The following is a 13,696-nucleotide window of genomic DNA, read 5'->3' as shown; positions in this document are numbered from 1 at the left end:
TTTTCTGATTCCTCTTATTCTGATTCCAAAAGCAAACTTCTGACTCCACCACTGGCCAGTCTATACTGTAGAAGGTTCTAATTATTCAAACTTTAAGTGTTTCTATGACTGTGATAGTAATTTCAAACTTAATAAAATGGTTATTGATTATTATTGTCTTCCATGTATTAAGTTAAACCTTATAAGTGTGCTAATACTTGACTACTTTTTTAATCTACAAAATAATACTTTTATGGCTTGGCTACATCAAGAAAATGAATTAATAACCCAGACTTCAAGAATTTGTCCACATGTCACTTAATTTATTTTGCAAGTTAATAAACTGGTATTCTCGTGTCTACTCCAGAATCATTTGCTTTTTAATTAGGGTAATACACAGAATCATGGAAAGTCAGAAAAGAAAGGTACCAGATATCAATTAGTACAATTCTCTAATTTTACAAAAGAGTACATCAAAGCTCAGATCTGTTAAGCGACTCATTTGAAGGTGCAGAGCTTGTCAGCGTCAGAAGCACGACCTCAGCCTGGCTTCCAGTAGTGTTGTCTCTCTATCACATTATGCTGATTGTACTATGTACCAGACACAGCTAAGGAAAAAAAAGAAACACTGATGTACATAAGGGAGACCAAGTCTTGTTCCAGTTCTTCCTTCAACCTTAAACTGTTTATGCTTATTTTATAAGCATTGTATAAACACTTATTTGTAAGGACTTATTTATAAGCACTGTAAAAGGCTCTATACTATTAAATATACATATAGTATTCTAGTTATAAGTGTAAATGTCTTTATCATAGAAAAGTTGGAAATGCATAAATATATGCAAAATAATAAATATTATCTATACTTCTATCCATTATCTATAATTTATCCACATCTAATCAGTATTAACATTTGGTATATATCTTTCCAGAACTTTTTTCTAGGCATACACTTGTGTATTTTGTTTCCTCTCCAGTGTCCAAACAGTACCTAGCAAAGAAGAGGAAAAACCTACGTGGATTAAGAACACACTCACAGCAATTGATTGTGCTCTGATTGTACTGACCATGTGACCTTAGGTAATTAATCAGTGTCTGTCCCACTTATGAGGTCAAAAAGCTCCTAACTCATTACAAAGTCATAAAGATTCAAGGACATTAATATGTGGAAATGCTTAGAATAGTGCCAGGAATATAATAAGTGCTAGATAAATGTTTATAAAATAAACAAATAGGTGCTTAATAAATATTTATGGATAAATAAATATATGTGTGTGTACAGAATTTAAAACTGTAATACTGAATATACATTTTATACCCTGCTTGTTTCACCGAATACTACATAATTAACATTTCCTATGTTAATAAAAGAAAACCTATTTCATCAATTTTTCACTTTCTACTGTATCATTCCTATCAGTTGACACACTTACTATTTCGGTCCAGATATCTGCAGGGCTAACAGCATCACCAAGTCTCTGAGACCTACGCTGCCCACTCTGCAGCCACCAGCCCTAACCCTCCATACTTTTACTTCATGTTTCCCCATAGCACTCATTCCCTTCTACCATATTGTATTTTATAAATATCTATTATATTTGTATTTATGTCTATCTTCCCCACTGGTCCATAAACAACCTGGGAGCAGGGAAATGATTTTGCTCACTGACATATCCCAAACACCTAGAAGAAAATGTTACAGAGCTGGCGTTCAGTAAATATTTGCTAAATTAAAAGGGTTCTCACCTCCCTTTTTTTCCCCACTATTATAAATAATGTTGTGATGAGCATTTCTGTATGTAAAGTTTGCTCACAATATCTATTTCTAACTTTCATATCCTAGAAGTGAAATTGTTAGAGCAAATGACATGAACACCTTTATAGTTCCAACTATTTATTGCCAAATAGTTACCCAGAAAGTTTTCCAGTTCTTTCCTAGGGAAGATAAATTTACCAATTGTATAGTCGGGGCAGGGGCGGAAGTGGGGGTGGTGGGAAATAACAGCCACCAGTCCTCTCTCTGTTCTTCTGCTGCTCAGCCCACTGCTGAGTCAACCGGCTCCCCAAGCAGTGAGGGTTTGCTAATCTGATTGATTCAAATCCTGGACAGTGATTGGGCAAAACCGTAGTGAATGAGGCAACTCTGTATTAAAATGATGCATCCGTGTACATTCTTTCTCAAGCAATTTTCAGTAACTATAAAAGCACACTTCCTGAAGCAGCTAATTAATTTCTTACTTCTTTTGATTCATTCTATTTTCTTCTATGCATAGGTTTTAGGTCCATATTTTAAAACTTAACAAAAATATAAACCTTGAATCCACAGAGCTCATTAAATATTTGAAAATGTGTCTCATGTGACATAGATTTTGAATACTCCAACATCTTAAATTTTCTTATCTGAGTATAGCTTCATTTGTTTCTATTCCTTTCACAATTTGCTATTCAAAATATAATGCAATATCCCAACAACTGTCTGAGGAGAGTATGCTTATCACCTTCCTCATTCTAGATAGCATTCTTCTCTTAATACTCACTAGTTTTGTTGGCTGCCATAACACCCTGCCGGTTCATTAAGTTTCCTGCTGAATATACCTCCCATTTGGCTATTTGTGCTGATGACACCCAACCTCCTCTTGTCTATACTATGTCCTTGTCTTTTGGAGTCAAGTTCAAGGTCTCATATAATGCTAGTGCCCACAGAAAAGAGATTATTATATATATTACAACAAGCATTTGTTCATTTCTAGACAGTTTTCCCAACTCCATTGTAATTTCATGTTTATAAGAAGCATTGTTCAAAAAGAAAATGAGATATGGTGAATTTTATGTGGGGTATATGCGATACACAATCAGCAAGGGATTTTTCAGCATTTTCTGTAGCAAAATTCTAAGCCAATTTTAAAGGATGCTGACTGTAGAAAACTGGCACAGGAAATAAGTCAGCAAAAGAATTTAAAACACAAAGGACAACAGGAGCACTGAGCACAAAAATGGCAATAGGAGGTGGTTTATATAATTGGCAAAATTAAACTGTCATCTTAAGCACTCATTAGTTAGATCTTCAGCTTGCATCTGTTTCACAGACATAAGTTTTGTGTCTAAATCTCATGACAACATTTTAAACAATCAGAATATATATCTACATTACTTTGGTGGGGTACCGCTAAGAAAATTACATTAATTACATTTAATCCTATTCCAGACTGATAGAGAGGCATCCTAATATAATAGGGGAGTGGATGTGGATAAAGTTCAGGTCAAGGATTTCTTATGTTCTTACATATTTCTTCTGTTCTTTCCTCCACTATTGGATATAACCATTTTGAAGATTAATGTGAAACACTAGAGTAGAAAATCCAGAAAAACTGAGGAAGCTATTGGCCACTTACTTTTGAAGAACTGTAGCTTTCTTTGAAGGCCAGACTTTGTGCAGATTTTGTGAAATGACAGATTATTTTTCACATTTTAAAATCATGATTTCTGTGTATGTCACTACCTCAATGTCACTACCCCTGATCTCCTTCTACCATCCAAACTTCCCTCTCTTGTGTTCCATTCCGTTGGGAACCAGAAAGTTGACTAGCCAATTAATAACTTAGCATGAGAAAAGGATTATTATTACAGAGAACCTATATATTTACCTTAGGGATACTTTGAGAAGCTTTGGATAATTCTTAAAACTCAAAGTACCTAGGGGCTCTCACTTTGTGCCTTAAAACGAACATAACTGAAAGTGGTTCGTGGTTGCCAGTTTTCCAGGTGCCGTGTTCAGACAGGACCAGCAATAGCCTTGTATACTAAAGGTCACACTACTCAGAACAGCATCATAATTAAAACTAAAGTCTGTGTTAAAATTCTAACTCTTCTACTCACTAGATATGTGATGAAACCTTTCTGGGCCTCCATTTTCTCATCCATACAATGAGGGTATGACAACCACCTCAGAGGATTAGAGGGTAAGTACAAGAATAAAATCATACACTTGCCTGTACATGGAAGGCATTCAAGAAGTGCAGTGATGATCGTATTCATTAACTACTGCTGTGTAACAAATTAGTTCAAAATTTAATAGCTTAAAACAACAAAAAATAACTTTTTCTATCTCATAGTTCCTATGAGTCAGGAGTTGGGAGCAGCTTAGCTGGATGGTTCTGGCTCAGAGTCTCTCATGAAAGCGTAGACAATATTGCTGAGGGCTGCCATTGTCTGAAGCCTTGACTACGACTAGAGGATGCACTTCCAAGACACTACTGGCAGGAGGCCTCAGTTCCTTGCCACTTGGATCTCTCCGGAGGTCCAGATTATTTTAATGCCCTCTTGACATGACACCTGGTTTCCCCAAAAGCAAATAATCCAAGAAATAAAAGCTGAAGAAGCTGCCGTGTCTTTTATGACCAGATAATTTATGACCAGAAATTATACATAATCATTTTCACAATATCCTATTGGTTGCACAGGTCATCCCTATTCAGTATAGAAGAGGGCTACAAGAGTGTGAATTCCAGAAGGTGAGAATCAGTAAGAACCATCTTGGAGACCAGCTGTCATGACGAAGATGATAATGGTGAAGGTGACGATGATGATAGCACAGACCCCAGGAGATCAAGAGCTCACATAGAATCCAGAGGGAGTGACACTTCCTTTGTCTCAGGGTACAGAAGAAAGGAGCTGGATATTTAATATGAACCTTTGATAATTTTAAGTGCCCCAAGAAAGGTCCTGAGTGACCTATTATCTGGAAGACCTATATAACTTACCAGTTTCCACATTCCTAATATATAGTATATTCTAAATTCTCAATAAATATTACTAAGTGCTAGGAACTGCTCTATTTGCTTGAGCCATATCAGTGAGCACAACAGACAAAGATCTTTGCCCTAGTAAAGCATCTATTACAGTGGAGAGAAAGGCAATGAAAATAATAAATTATGTGTTATGCTAATGATACGTGAAAAAAAGAGAAGGTGCACAGTATAATGGGGGATCTGTAATGTTGGGGTGGAGTAGGGGACTCATTGCAGGGCTAAATATTTATTGAATAAATGAATGAATGAATGAACAAGTCATGGGCCTGCTTCTGGGAGAAAGAACTTCAAGTTTCATATACACCGAGGAAAAGCAACTTAGAACACTATTGGACTACATCAAACTTAAAAGCTTCTGCACAGCAAAAGAAACCATTGACAAACTAAAGAGGCAACCAACTGAATGGGAGAAGATTTTTGCAAACAGTGCCTCCGATAAAGGGCTAATATCCAAAGTATACAAGGAACTCATGCAACTCAACAACCAAAAAACAAACAACACAATTGAAAAATGGGCAGACGACCTGAGGAGACATTTCTCCAAAGAGGACATACAAATGGCAAATAGACACATGAAAAAATGCTCAACATCACTAATCATCAGAGAAATGCAAATAAAAACCACAATGAGATATCACCTCACCCCTGTCAGAATGGCTATCATCAACAAGACAAATAACAACAAGTGTTGGAGAGGCTGTGGAGAAAAAGGAACCCTCATACACTGTTGGAGGGAATGCAGATTGGTGCAGCCGTTATGGAAGGCAGTGTGGGGGTTCCTCAAAAAATTACGAATAGAATTACCATATGACCCAGGAATCCCTCTCCTGGGTATCTACCCAAAAAATCTGAAAACATTTATACATAAAGACACGTGTGCTCCAATGTTCATTGCAGCTTTCTTTACCGTGGCCAAGACATGGAAACAACCAAAATGTCCTTTGATAAATGAATGGATAAAGTGGTAGTATATATACACAATGGAATACTATTCGGCGGTAAGAAAAGATGAAATAGGAGCATTTCTGACAACATGGATGGATCTTGAGAGTATAATGCTAAGCGAAATAAGTCAGACAGAAAAAGCAGAGAACCATATGATTTCACTGATATGTGGTATGTAAACCAAAAACAGCAAAAGAACAAGACAAACAAATGAAGAAACAAAAACTCACAGACACAGACAATAGTTTAGTGGTTACCAGAGGGTAAGGGGAGTGGGGGGTGGGAGATGAGGGTAAAGGGGATCAAATATATGGTGATGGAAGGAGAACTGACTCTGGGTGGTGAACACACAATGGGATTTACAGATGATGTATTACAGAGTTGTACACCTGAAATCTATGTAATTTTACTAACAATTGTCACCCCAATAAAATTAAAAAACAAAACAAAAAAAATCACTGTTGGAAGCAGTAGCTTATAGGACCTGAAACACATATACTCCATGAGGTGCTGAGCCACAGAACACCAATGAGAGTGGCTGTTAGACTGGAAACACTAAGAATACAGAACAGTACACGGTGCTGAGCACTGTGTGTGGCAACCAGCAATTATCCAGGGCAGCAGAATCACTGTGGATTAGGCCCAGCCGAGAGAAAGGGAGAGGGACTAGCAAGTGTCTACTACCTGGATGTCTTCAAATTCTAGGCCAGGCATTAACCTTGAAGACACAGTAAGCATCTACATTCACAGAAGAGAAAAACAACTATTCTGAAGCCAAATGGCTTATTAGGCATCTGACTCATTTCAAAGACTGTCTGCTTCCCTTAGTGCACATCTCTTCTTCTAAAATCTTCTTGGACGTGTGATGGGTAAATAATAGTGTTGGTAAGGGACCTAACTACACAAAGGCATTATTTGTGATTCTAAATGTGGGACTCAAGACGGGACCACAAACTTAAAATTTATAAATGCAATAGGGCCTGTAGTGTCTGTTCTGATCTCCTCTTATCATCTCAAACAAGATTTCTTAAGCTTCATGAAGCACTGACACAGAACCTCCTGTTTCTGTTCTCTACCAGTGGGTCTGCAAATAACAGAACACAGAGATTGCCTTGAGCACATGGAACTTCGAGAATTCCCTTTATGTACTTGTGGGAAAGGGAGGGTCACACTCCCCAGAACAGCCTGAATTCAACATGACAGCAGTAGCTAGTGTAACGGAGAAAAAGTTTTTCCTCAAGCCTGTTAGGATCCCTGGCTGGGCCTGAGAATTAAACTTACAAAGAAAGATTAACAGGAGAAAATCATACAAATTTATTTCATGTAAGTTTTACATGACATGGAAACCTTCCTACAGAAACGAAGACCCAAAGAAATGATTAAACATGAGTGTTTTTATGCTAGGTGTCATGAAGACCAGAAAGACACAGGAAAATGTGATGGGACAAAAGGATATGAGGTAAGGGTGGTAAACTGAGGGAAACAGCAATACTGTTCCTTCAGATTCTTCTCCGAGACCCTTTGGAGATAAGGATCCTTACCTCTGGGTAGAGGGAGTGCACCTGTCACATAAAGGTCTTAGGACCTGCTGGGTGGAGAAGAGGTAGGTCAGAGAGTCCTTCCTGTACCTGCGGGTTCTCAAATTCCTTTAACTTAACATACTCAAATGCCAAGGTCTATATTTTGGGGTAGCATGTTCAGAATCCCATGACTATGAATTGGATCAAATAAATGGTTTGTACTTAATCAGCTCTGTTGACAAGTAAGCAGAATAAAATGAGTCCTTAATACCCCATTGGAAAGTTTCATATGTGATCATACTCATGATTATTACTTAGTAAAGAAGGACTAGGCAATTTATAATTCTGATGTTTGACACACAAATAGCTTGACGGCTAAAACAGCTGGCTAAACTGGAGAGAGAGATAGGGAGAACTTGGATATGTATGTCCAAAGACTTTCAAAAGGCTAGTGGTCCTTACATCAATTTTCCACTTGCCAGAGGTAAAGACCACTCTATGTAGCACTAGTAGACAAGAGGGTGAGACAGAGATGACAGCTAAAGTATTCATGCTTTTAGGAACAAAATGAATGGTCTAGAATATCCATCACAACATGGAGAGGCTGCTCTCATCCCACAGAATTCTTGGCAGACTTCCTGCAGTGTCCCCCGGCAGTGAGCCTCTGCCCTCGTTTGGGGGCTACGTAGGTGTCCTCGCTGCACAGTAATAAATAAGTGTACGTGACATACAAAATGTATGCCAATGGCTTAAAAGTAAAAGAAGTCAGCATTAACTGAACAAATAAATACAATTTCAATCTCATCTTGCTCTTTGTCAAAAAAAAATCATGTATTCCTACGCATAAATCATAAACCCACTGAGCACCGCCTCATCATTTGACACCAATCTTTTCTCTTGAGAGTCCTTACTCAGGTTCTCATCTTTGAAAGAGAACAGTGGCATTTTTGCTTAAAAAAGAACTCATTTTAATTTTAACTCCGACCCACCCTGCATTTTAAATCCTGCAGTGTGAGCTGTGAAATGGTTGCCTCTTCCCAACAGGCCCAGAGAAGACAGTGCAGGGGATGAAGGGAAATAGCTGTCAAGCCCTTGAGAGCCCGAGGACACACAGGGAGGGCAAGAGGCCTCACTGACCACCACGAGGTTTTGACAGTTGTTGCATCTCTGTTGTCGTATCACCTTTGCCAGTTTTAGCTCTTACCATATTCAAGAATTAAATTCTCAACTCTGAGGCGGGGGTCAAAGAAGAGAGACAATGTTCCCCATACTCTTAACTCTGGTTTGCCAAGCTGATTTCTGAATACATAAGTACTCTGCACATGGAGATGTAAAAGACTGTCTTCTTAGTCTTGTTAAAGATAGGAATTAAGGGACTGATGGCTCAGTTGGTTGGAGCGCGTCCTCTCAACCACAAGCTTGCTGGTTGGACTCCCACAAGGGATGGTGGGCTGCGCCCCTTGCAACTAACGACAGAAACTGGACCTGGAGCTGAGCTGTGCCCTCCACAACTAAGATTGAAAGGACAACAACTTGACTTGGAAAAAAGGCCTGGAAGTATACACTGTACCCCAATAAAGTCCTGTTGCCCTTCCCCAATAAAATCTTTTTTTAAAAAAAGATAGGAATTAAGCCAGAATGTTCTCAGGGTAGGCTGACACAGAAGCCAGGGAGGTATATTTCCACTAGTGTAGCTATTGAAGTTAGTTTATCTAGAAATCTTGACAAAATAACCAGGTACTTTGTAATAGCTGTTTTTGAAAAACAGGTTTGCATAGATGCAGGTGGGAGGATAGGAGCAAATAAAGAGCTTTAAGGAGAAAGAGTGTTCCACTGTTGACAGCCTTTCGTTCCGAGGTACTCACCAGTGAGGCAGGTAGCCTAATGCATGGCTCCCTGAGCAGAGCGGGGGCCTTTGCTTAGCAATATCGGGCTTCTGGCGAGACACTGGGGAGTCATTAGGCCTTTGAGGTATTTTAATCTGGCAGTGCTAGAAATCCGTGATATTAGGTGCTTTGAGTTGAGAGCACATCACACTCAGGAAAGAAAACTATCTTCTTACAGTGCAGAGCGAAATATATGATTAGTACTTTGCACATTTCTTGAAATCAAGCATATCTGTGCACTGAATTTGGAAAAGTAGTTAAGCCATTTTCAACAGAGACCTTCCAAATAAGGCTGGACTTTCTGGTACATCGTTTTGCCCTCTAGACTGCATTTCAGAAGAGACAGAAAGCCCAAAAGCAGACTGAATAGCTAAGAAATATATGACCAGAATATTAGAGAGCCAGGATAAATGCATTCTTCCACCACCCCGATGACCTCCTTTCCAAGTCCCAAATATTTATTAAAGGTTACTGACACACACAGAAGTAAAATTTGTTAACAATTCTGAGGGACAGTTCAGATTTGTTTCTTTGATTTAGAGCTACTATCATATTTACAAATACGCTGAGGGCTATTTCTATTGGAATTGAGTCAGAAAAACAAGCACCAGCTACGTGAAGCTTGGGCCAAATATCTTTTCTCACCACTGTTTCTTGAGGTTTACTGAATATTGCATTCCTTCCTTCCTTCCTTCATTCATTCCTTCCTTCATTCATTCAACAAGCATTTATTAAACGCATACTATGTTCCAGACATTGTTCTAGGGTTCCAGAGATAAAAGGCAAACTAAAATCCCTGCATTTAAGGAACTCACTATCTTGTGGTGCTCCTCTCAAGCTGTTTGGATTCTGCAAATTATAGCGATTAAGCCTAAGAAAAAACGAAACTACTGAAAGAGTTTATGGATAGGGCAGCTGATCCTCTGTAATGGATATTGATACAAAGTAACAATTCATTGGCTCACTGAAAGTTAAAATATATGAATGTGTAATATTTTCAGTTCCCCATGAAATACCAATTGTATGAGAGACAAGTTAGTGTCAAGAAAAATGCTTTGTAATAAAAACACCAGCATATATTATATACATTATACATATAGATAGATTATAGATATAGATATAGATGATATAGATATAGATATATAGATATAGATATAGACACACACTATATATATATATATATAATATACATATATATAAATAGGTTGCTGCAAAAGTAATTGCGGTTTTTGCAATTATTTTTAACCTTTTAAACTGCCGTTCCTTTGCACCAACCTAATATATTGCCTTTTTCTACATGAGCTGGGCGGTAGAGGAGTACTTGCTTCTGTACAAAAGGGGCTGCAGGAACATCTAAAGGCATCATTCAAACAGCACCCTTAGGTGAGTCTCCTGCTTGGACATTTAAGGCATAGCAGAAACAGCATTCCACTGGGAGTCTCCGTACTCACATTCTAGTCTTCATTTGCCACTAATTCACCATTATCAGAATCTTAACTGCTTCAGAGATATCAGCATCCTTAACTGCAATGCAAGAGCCATAAAATATATGATCAAATTTAGCTATGAAACTCTATGATTCTTTGAATCTTGTGTTCCTGGATCAATCAGCAGCGGGCATAATCAAAGAGGAATAAAATCTATATAGGCCACTTCCCTTCTCCCCTTAAATCCTCAAGGCTCCTGTTCTCACCTCTCTGCTAGCAGCTCAGCCTACACAGTCACCATTTTGAACCTCAGAATTACCAAATCCAATCTGTTTGCTGTTACTGTTCTTTTCTATGACCTCTCCGTAGCCCTTGACTCTGGTGATCGACTGCTCCGTCTTAAAATTAGTACTTTCCTTGGTGCTCTGGATCTATCCTGCTTCTTTTCCATCTCAAACTATTCCGACTGACTCAGCTTTCACTCAGACTAAGCATGTGCACTGTGATAGCTTTTAGTCAGGGCTTTCCATCACGCACACTGCATGCATACTCCATTTCAGGAATCTCCTCGCTGTTTTTTCCCCTTCCCCAAAGTCTTTCCAGGAGATTTCATTCCTACTCCTGGTTTACAGCTTCACTTATAGATGTCTCTTATTCATTTGCCTAAAATTCCAGTCGAGTATCTCCAATTGCCTGGAAAACAGTCTCACTTGGATGTGAAAAACCACCTCAAACCCAACATATCTAAAATGAACACTCTGTCCCCTCAGAGTGGCTCTATATTTCTTTTCCATCAACAGCAGTGCAGTTTCATACCCTATATCCTCTATCCCAAACCTTTGAGTTGTATATAATTTGAAATTAAATATTTTCAAACATTAGAAAAATAATATATTTTACATACCATATATTTTTTTAACACTCCCAGGAATATCTCAGTCAGTATCCAAATTTGTTCCTTTGTTCGAGCTAGATAAGAAGATGGGGGCTGCTGTTATATTTACAAATATGCTAAGGAGTTGAGTCAGGGAAACAAGCAAAGCTAGGTCATGAGGTTAAACCAATTCTCTTTCCTCACTCTAAATATATTAATATTTAGGGAGCAAAACATAGTTTTTTACACAATAAATAAAAATTCAAATAACTGCTCAGTTCAGGTCACTTTTTGGTACTAAAAGACCTCAGGTTGGGTTACTAAATATATTATCAAAACATTTTTAAAAAGGGGTTTCTAGAGAGCTTCCAGGTTGTTGGACACGTAGAGATTTAGGGAGAGTGGTGTTCAGGGACAGCACAGAAGCTCCACATCCTTTCCCAATACCTCACCCCATGCATCACCTGAGCTGGGTACTCCAGGTGTGTCCCTTGTGTGTGTTGTGTGTACCCACCTCTTGTAGTTGAGCCTTGGTTGCTGTCTGCATGTCAATGGGAGACATTGACCCTCAGGCTCACTGGTTGTAAAGACTGGCTGTGACTACAGTGGAGGAGTTGTTTTGCAGGGCCTGATCCTATGGAGCAGAATTTGCTTTAGCGGGGCTCCGGTGCCTGCCCAGTCTGCCCTTTGGGTGTGTCATTTGTGGAGGTGGTTGGGTGGTGCTCTTTTGTGGTCTGAAGCTGGCCACCCGGTGTGTTGGTTCTGGGGCCTCTTGGGAGGGTCTCTGTTCCAGGCCAAGGTCAGCTGCTGCCTGTGCCTGATGCAGAGACATATTTATATGTGCACCTCAAATGAGACTATATTTATGGGAGTTTCCTGGTTCCATAAAATTAGGAAATAAAGGAATCCTTAACTAATTGTATACATGCTTCTAAAATTTTAGATGGTACCAATAGCTTCATTTATTGTCCCCTTACTGTAGGTTAAATACTGTTGTAAGTACTTAAAAGCATTCTCATTTAGCTTTCACAAAAATCTATGTTATATATATATATATATATATATATATATATATATATATATATATTATTATTATTATTGTTATTATTATTTTACTGATAATGAAACTAAGATACAAAGACGTTAAGTAACTTATCTAACACCACAAACTCAGCTGTTTGACTCTGGTGCATATACCCTTATCCAGTATATCTTCCATAAGATGACCATTTCATTTATGAAGGAGGACAAAGGGAGAATAAAAGCCATGTGGAGAATGGGGTAGGTGAAGCAAGACAAGTAAAGATATTTGCTGCAATTGATCATAGAATTTAGCTGTGTTTCTCAGCACCCAAGGCAAAATGAGGAAAAACTCGATTTATATAGGCTTCCTAATCTAAAAACATTTACTGAAATCTAACAGAAATTTATAATTAGGGTCCTTATATGGGGAGGACTTTGAAGGACATAATACACAATGTCATATATAAAATTTTTTTAAATGTTTTGAAATTGACTATTACTTAAATCAAGAACAAACTAGTAAATTGAAGTTCTGTGAAGACATGTGGAAATGAATAAACATAGCACAGTTATATACCCTTTTACTTAATTTCAGACAGAAGAAATGGCTGGGTAACAGTGCTTCCAAACTTCAGGTTATAAACCATTAGTGGATCATGAAATCAACTGAGTGAGTCACAACTAGATTCTTAAAAAGTATACAGATATACATAAATGTGGGGTGGGGTACATTTCAAGTTTAAGGATAAATATTATGTAAAAAAAAAATGTTGTGTTCCATCGGTGTATATGTGTATCATTTTATAACTTTTTCAAAAGTTTGAAAGCTACTGCCTTAGCCTAGACTATTCATCTTGACAGTTATCCCACCTTGATTATCTCAGCTGGGATCTTGTCAAAGCTCCATAAAAAATAACATTGGATTGGAGTCATTAGAGAGTGTTTGGAGTGTAGCATTTGAGTTGTTGATTAAAAGGAGACCCTCATGCTTTAGATTTCAGGCAGAGAAGTGGAAAGGAAGTCATTTTGTAACTAAAGAGGTTTTTATTTGTGCTGAGATGGAGAAGCATCTCATTTCTGTAGAGAGGCAGGACTGCAAGAAAGTGTGCAAGGACAAAAACACTTTTCATGAAGCATGATATCTATTTGATCTATTTGAATGTGGGAGTGCCCACCTTCACACTTAGGGTGACACATGACCTATGTGCCCCCTGATAGTCCTAGTTACATTGGT

The sequence above is a fragment of the Rhinolophus ferrumequinum genome, chromosome 2 (assembly GCF_004115265.2).
Source record: "Rhinolophus ferrumequinum isolate MPI-CBG mRhiFer1 chromosome 2, mRhiFer1_v1.p, whole genome shotgun sequence".
Lineage (NCBI taxonomy): Eukaryota > Metazoa > Chordata > Mammalia > Chiroptera > Rhinolophidae > Rhinolophus > Rhinolophus ferrumequinum.
The sequence above is the reverse complement of the archived record's forward strand: the minus strand, read 5'-3'. Positions refer to the sequence as shown.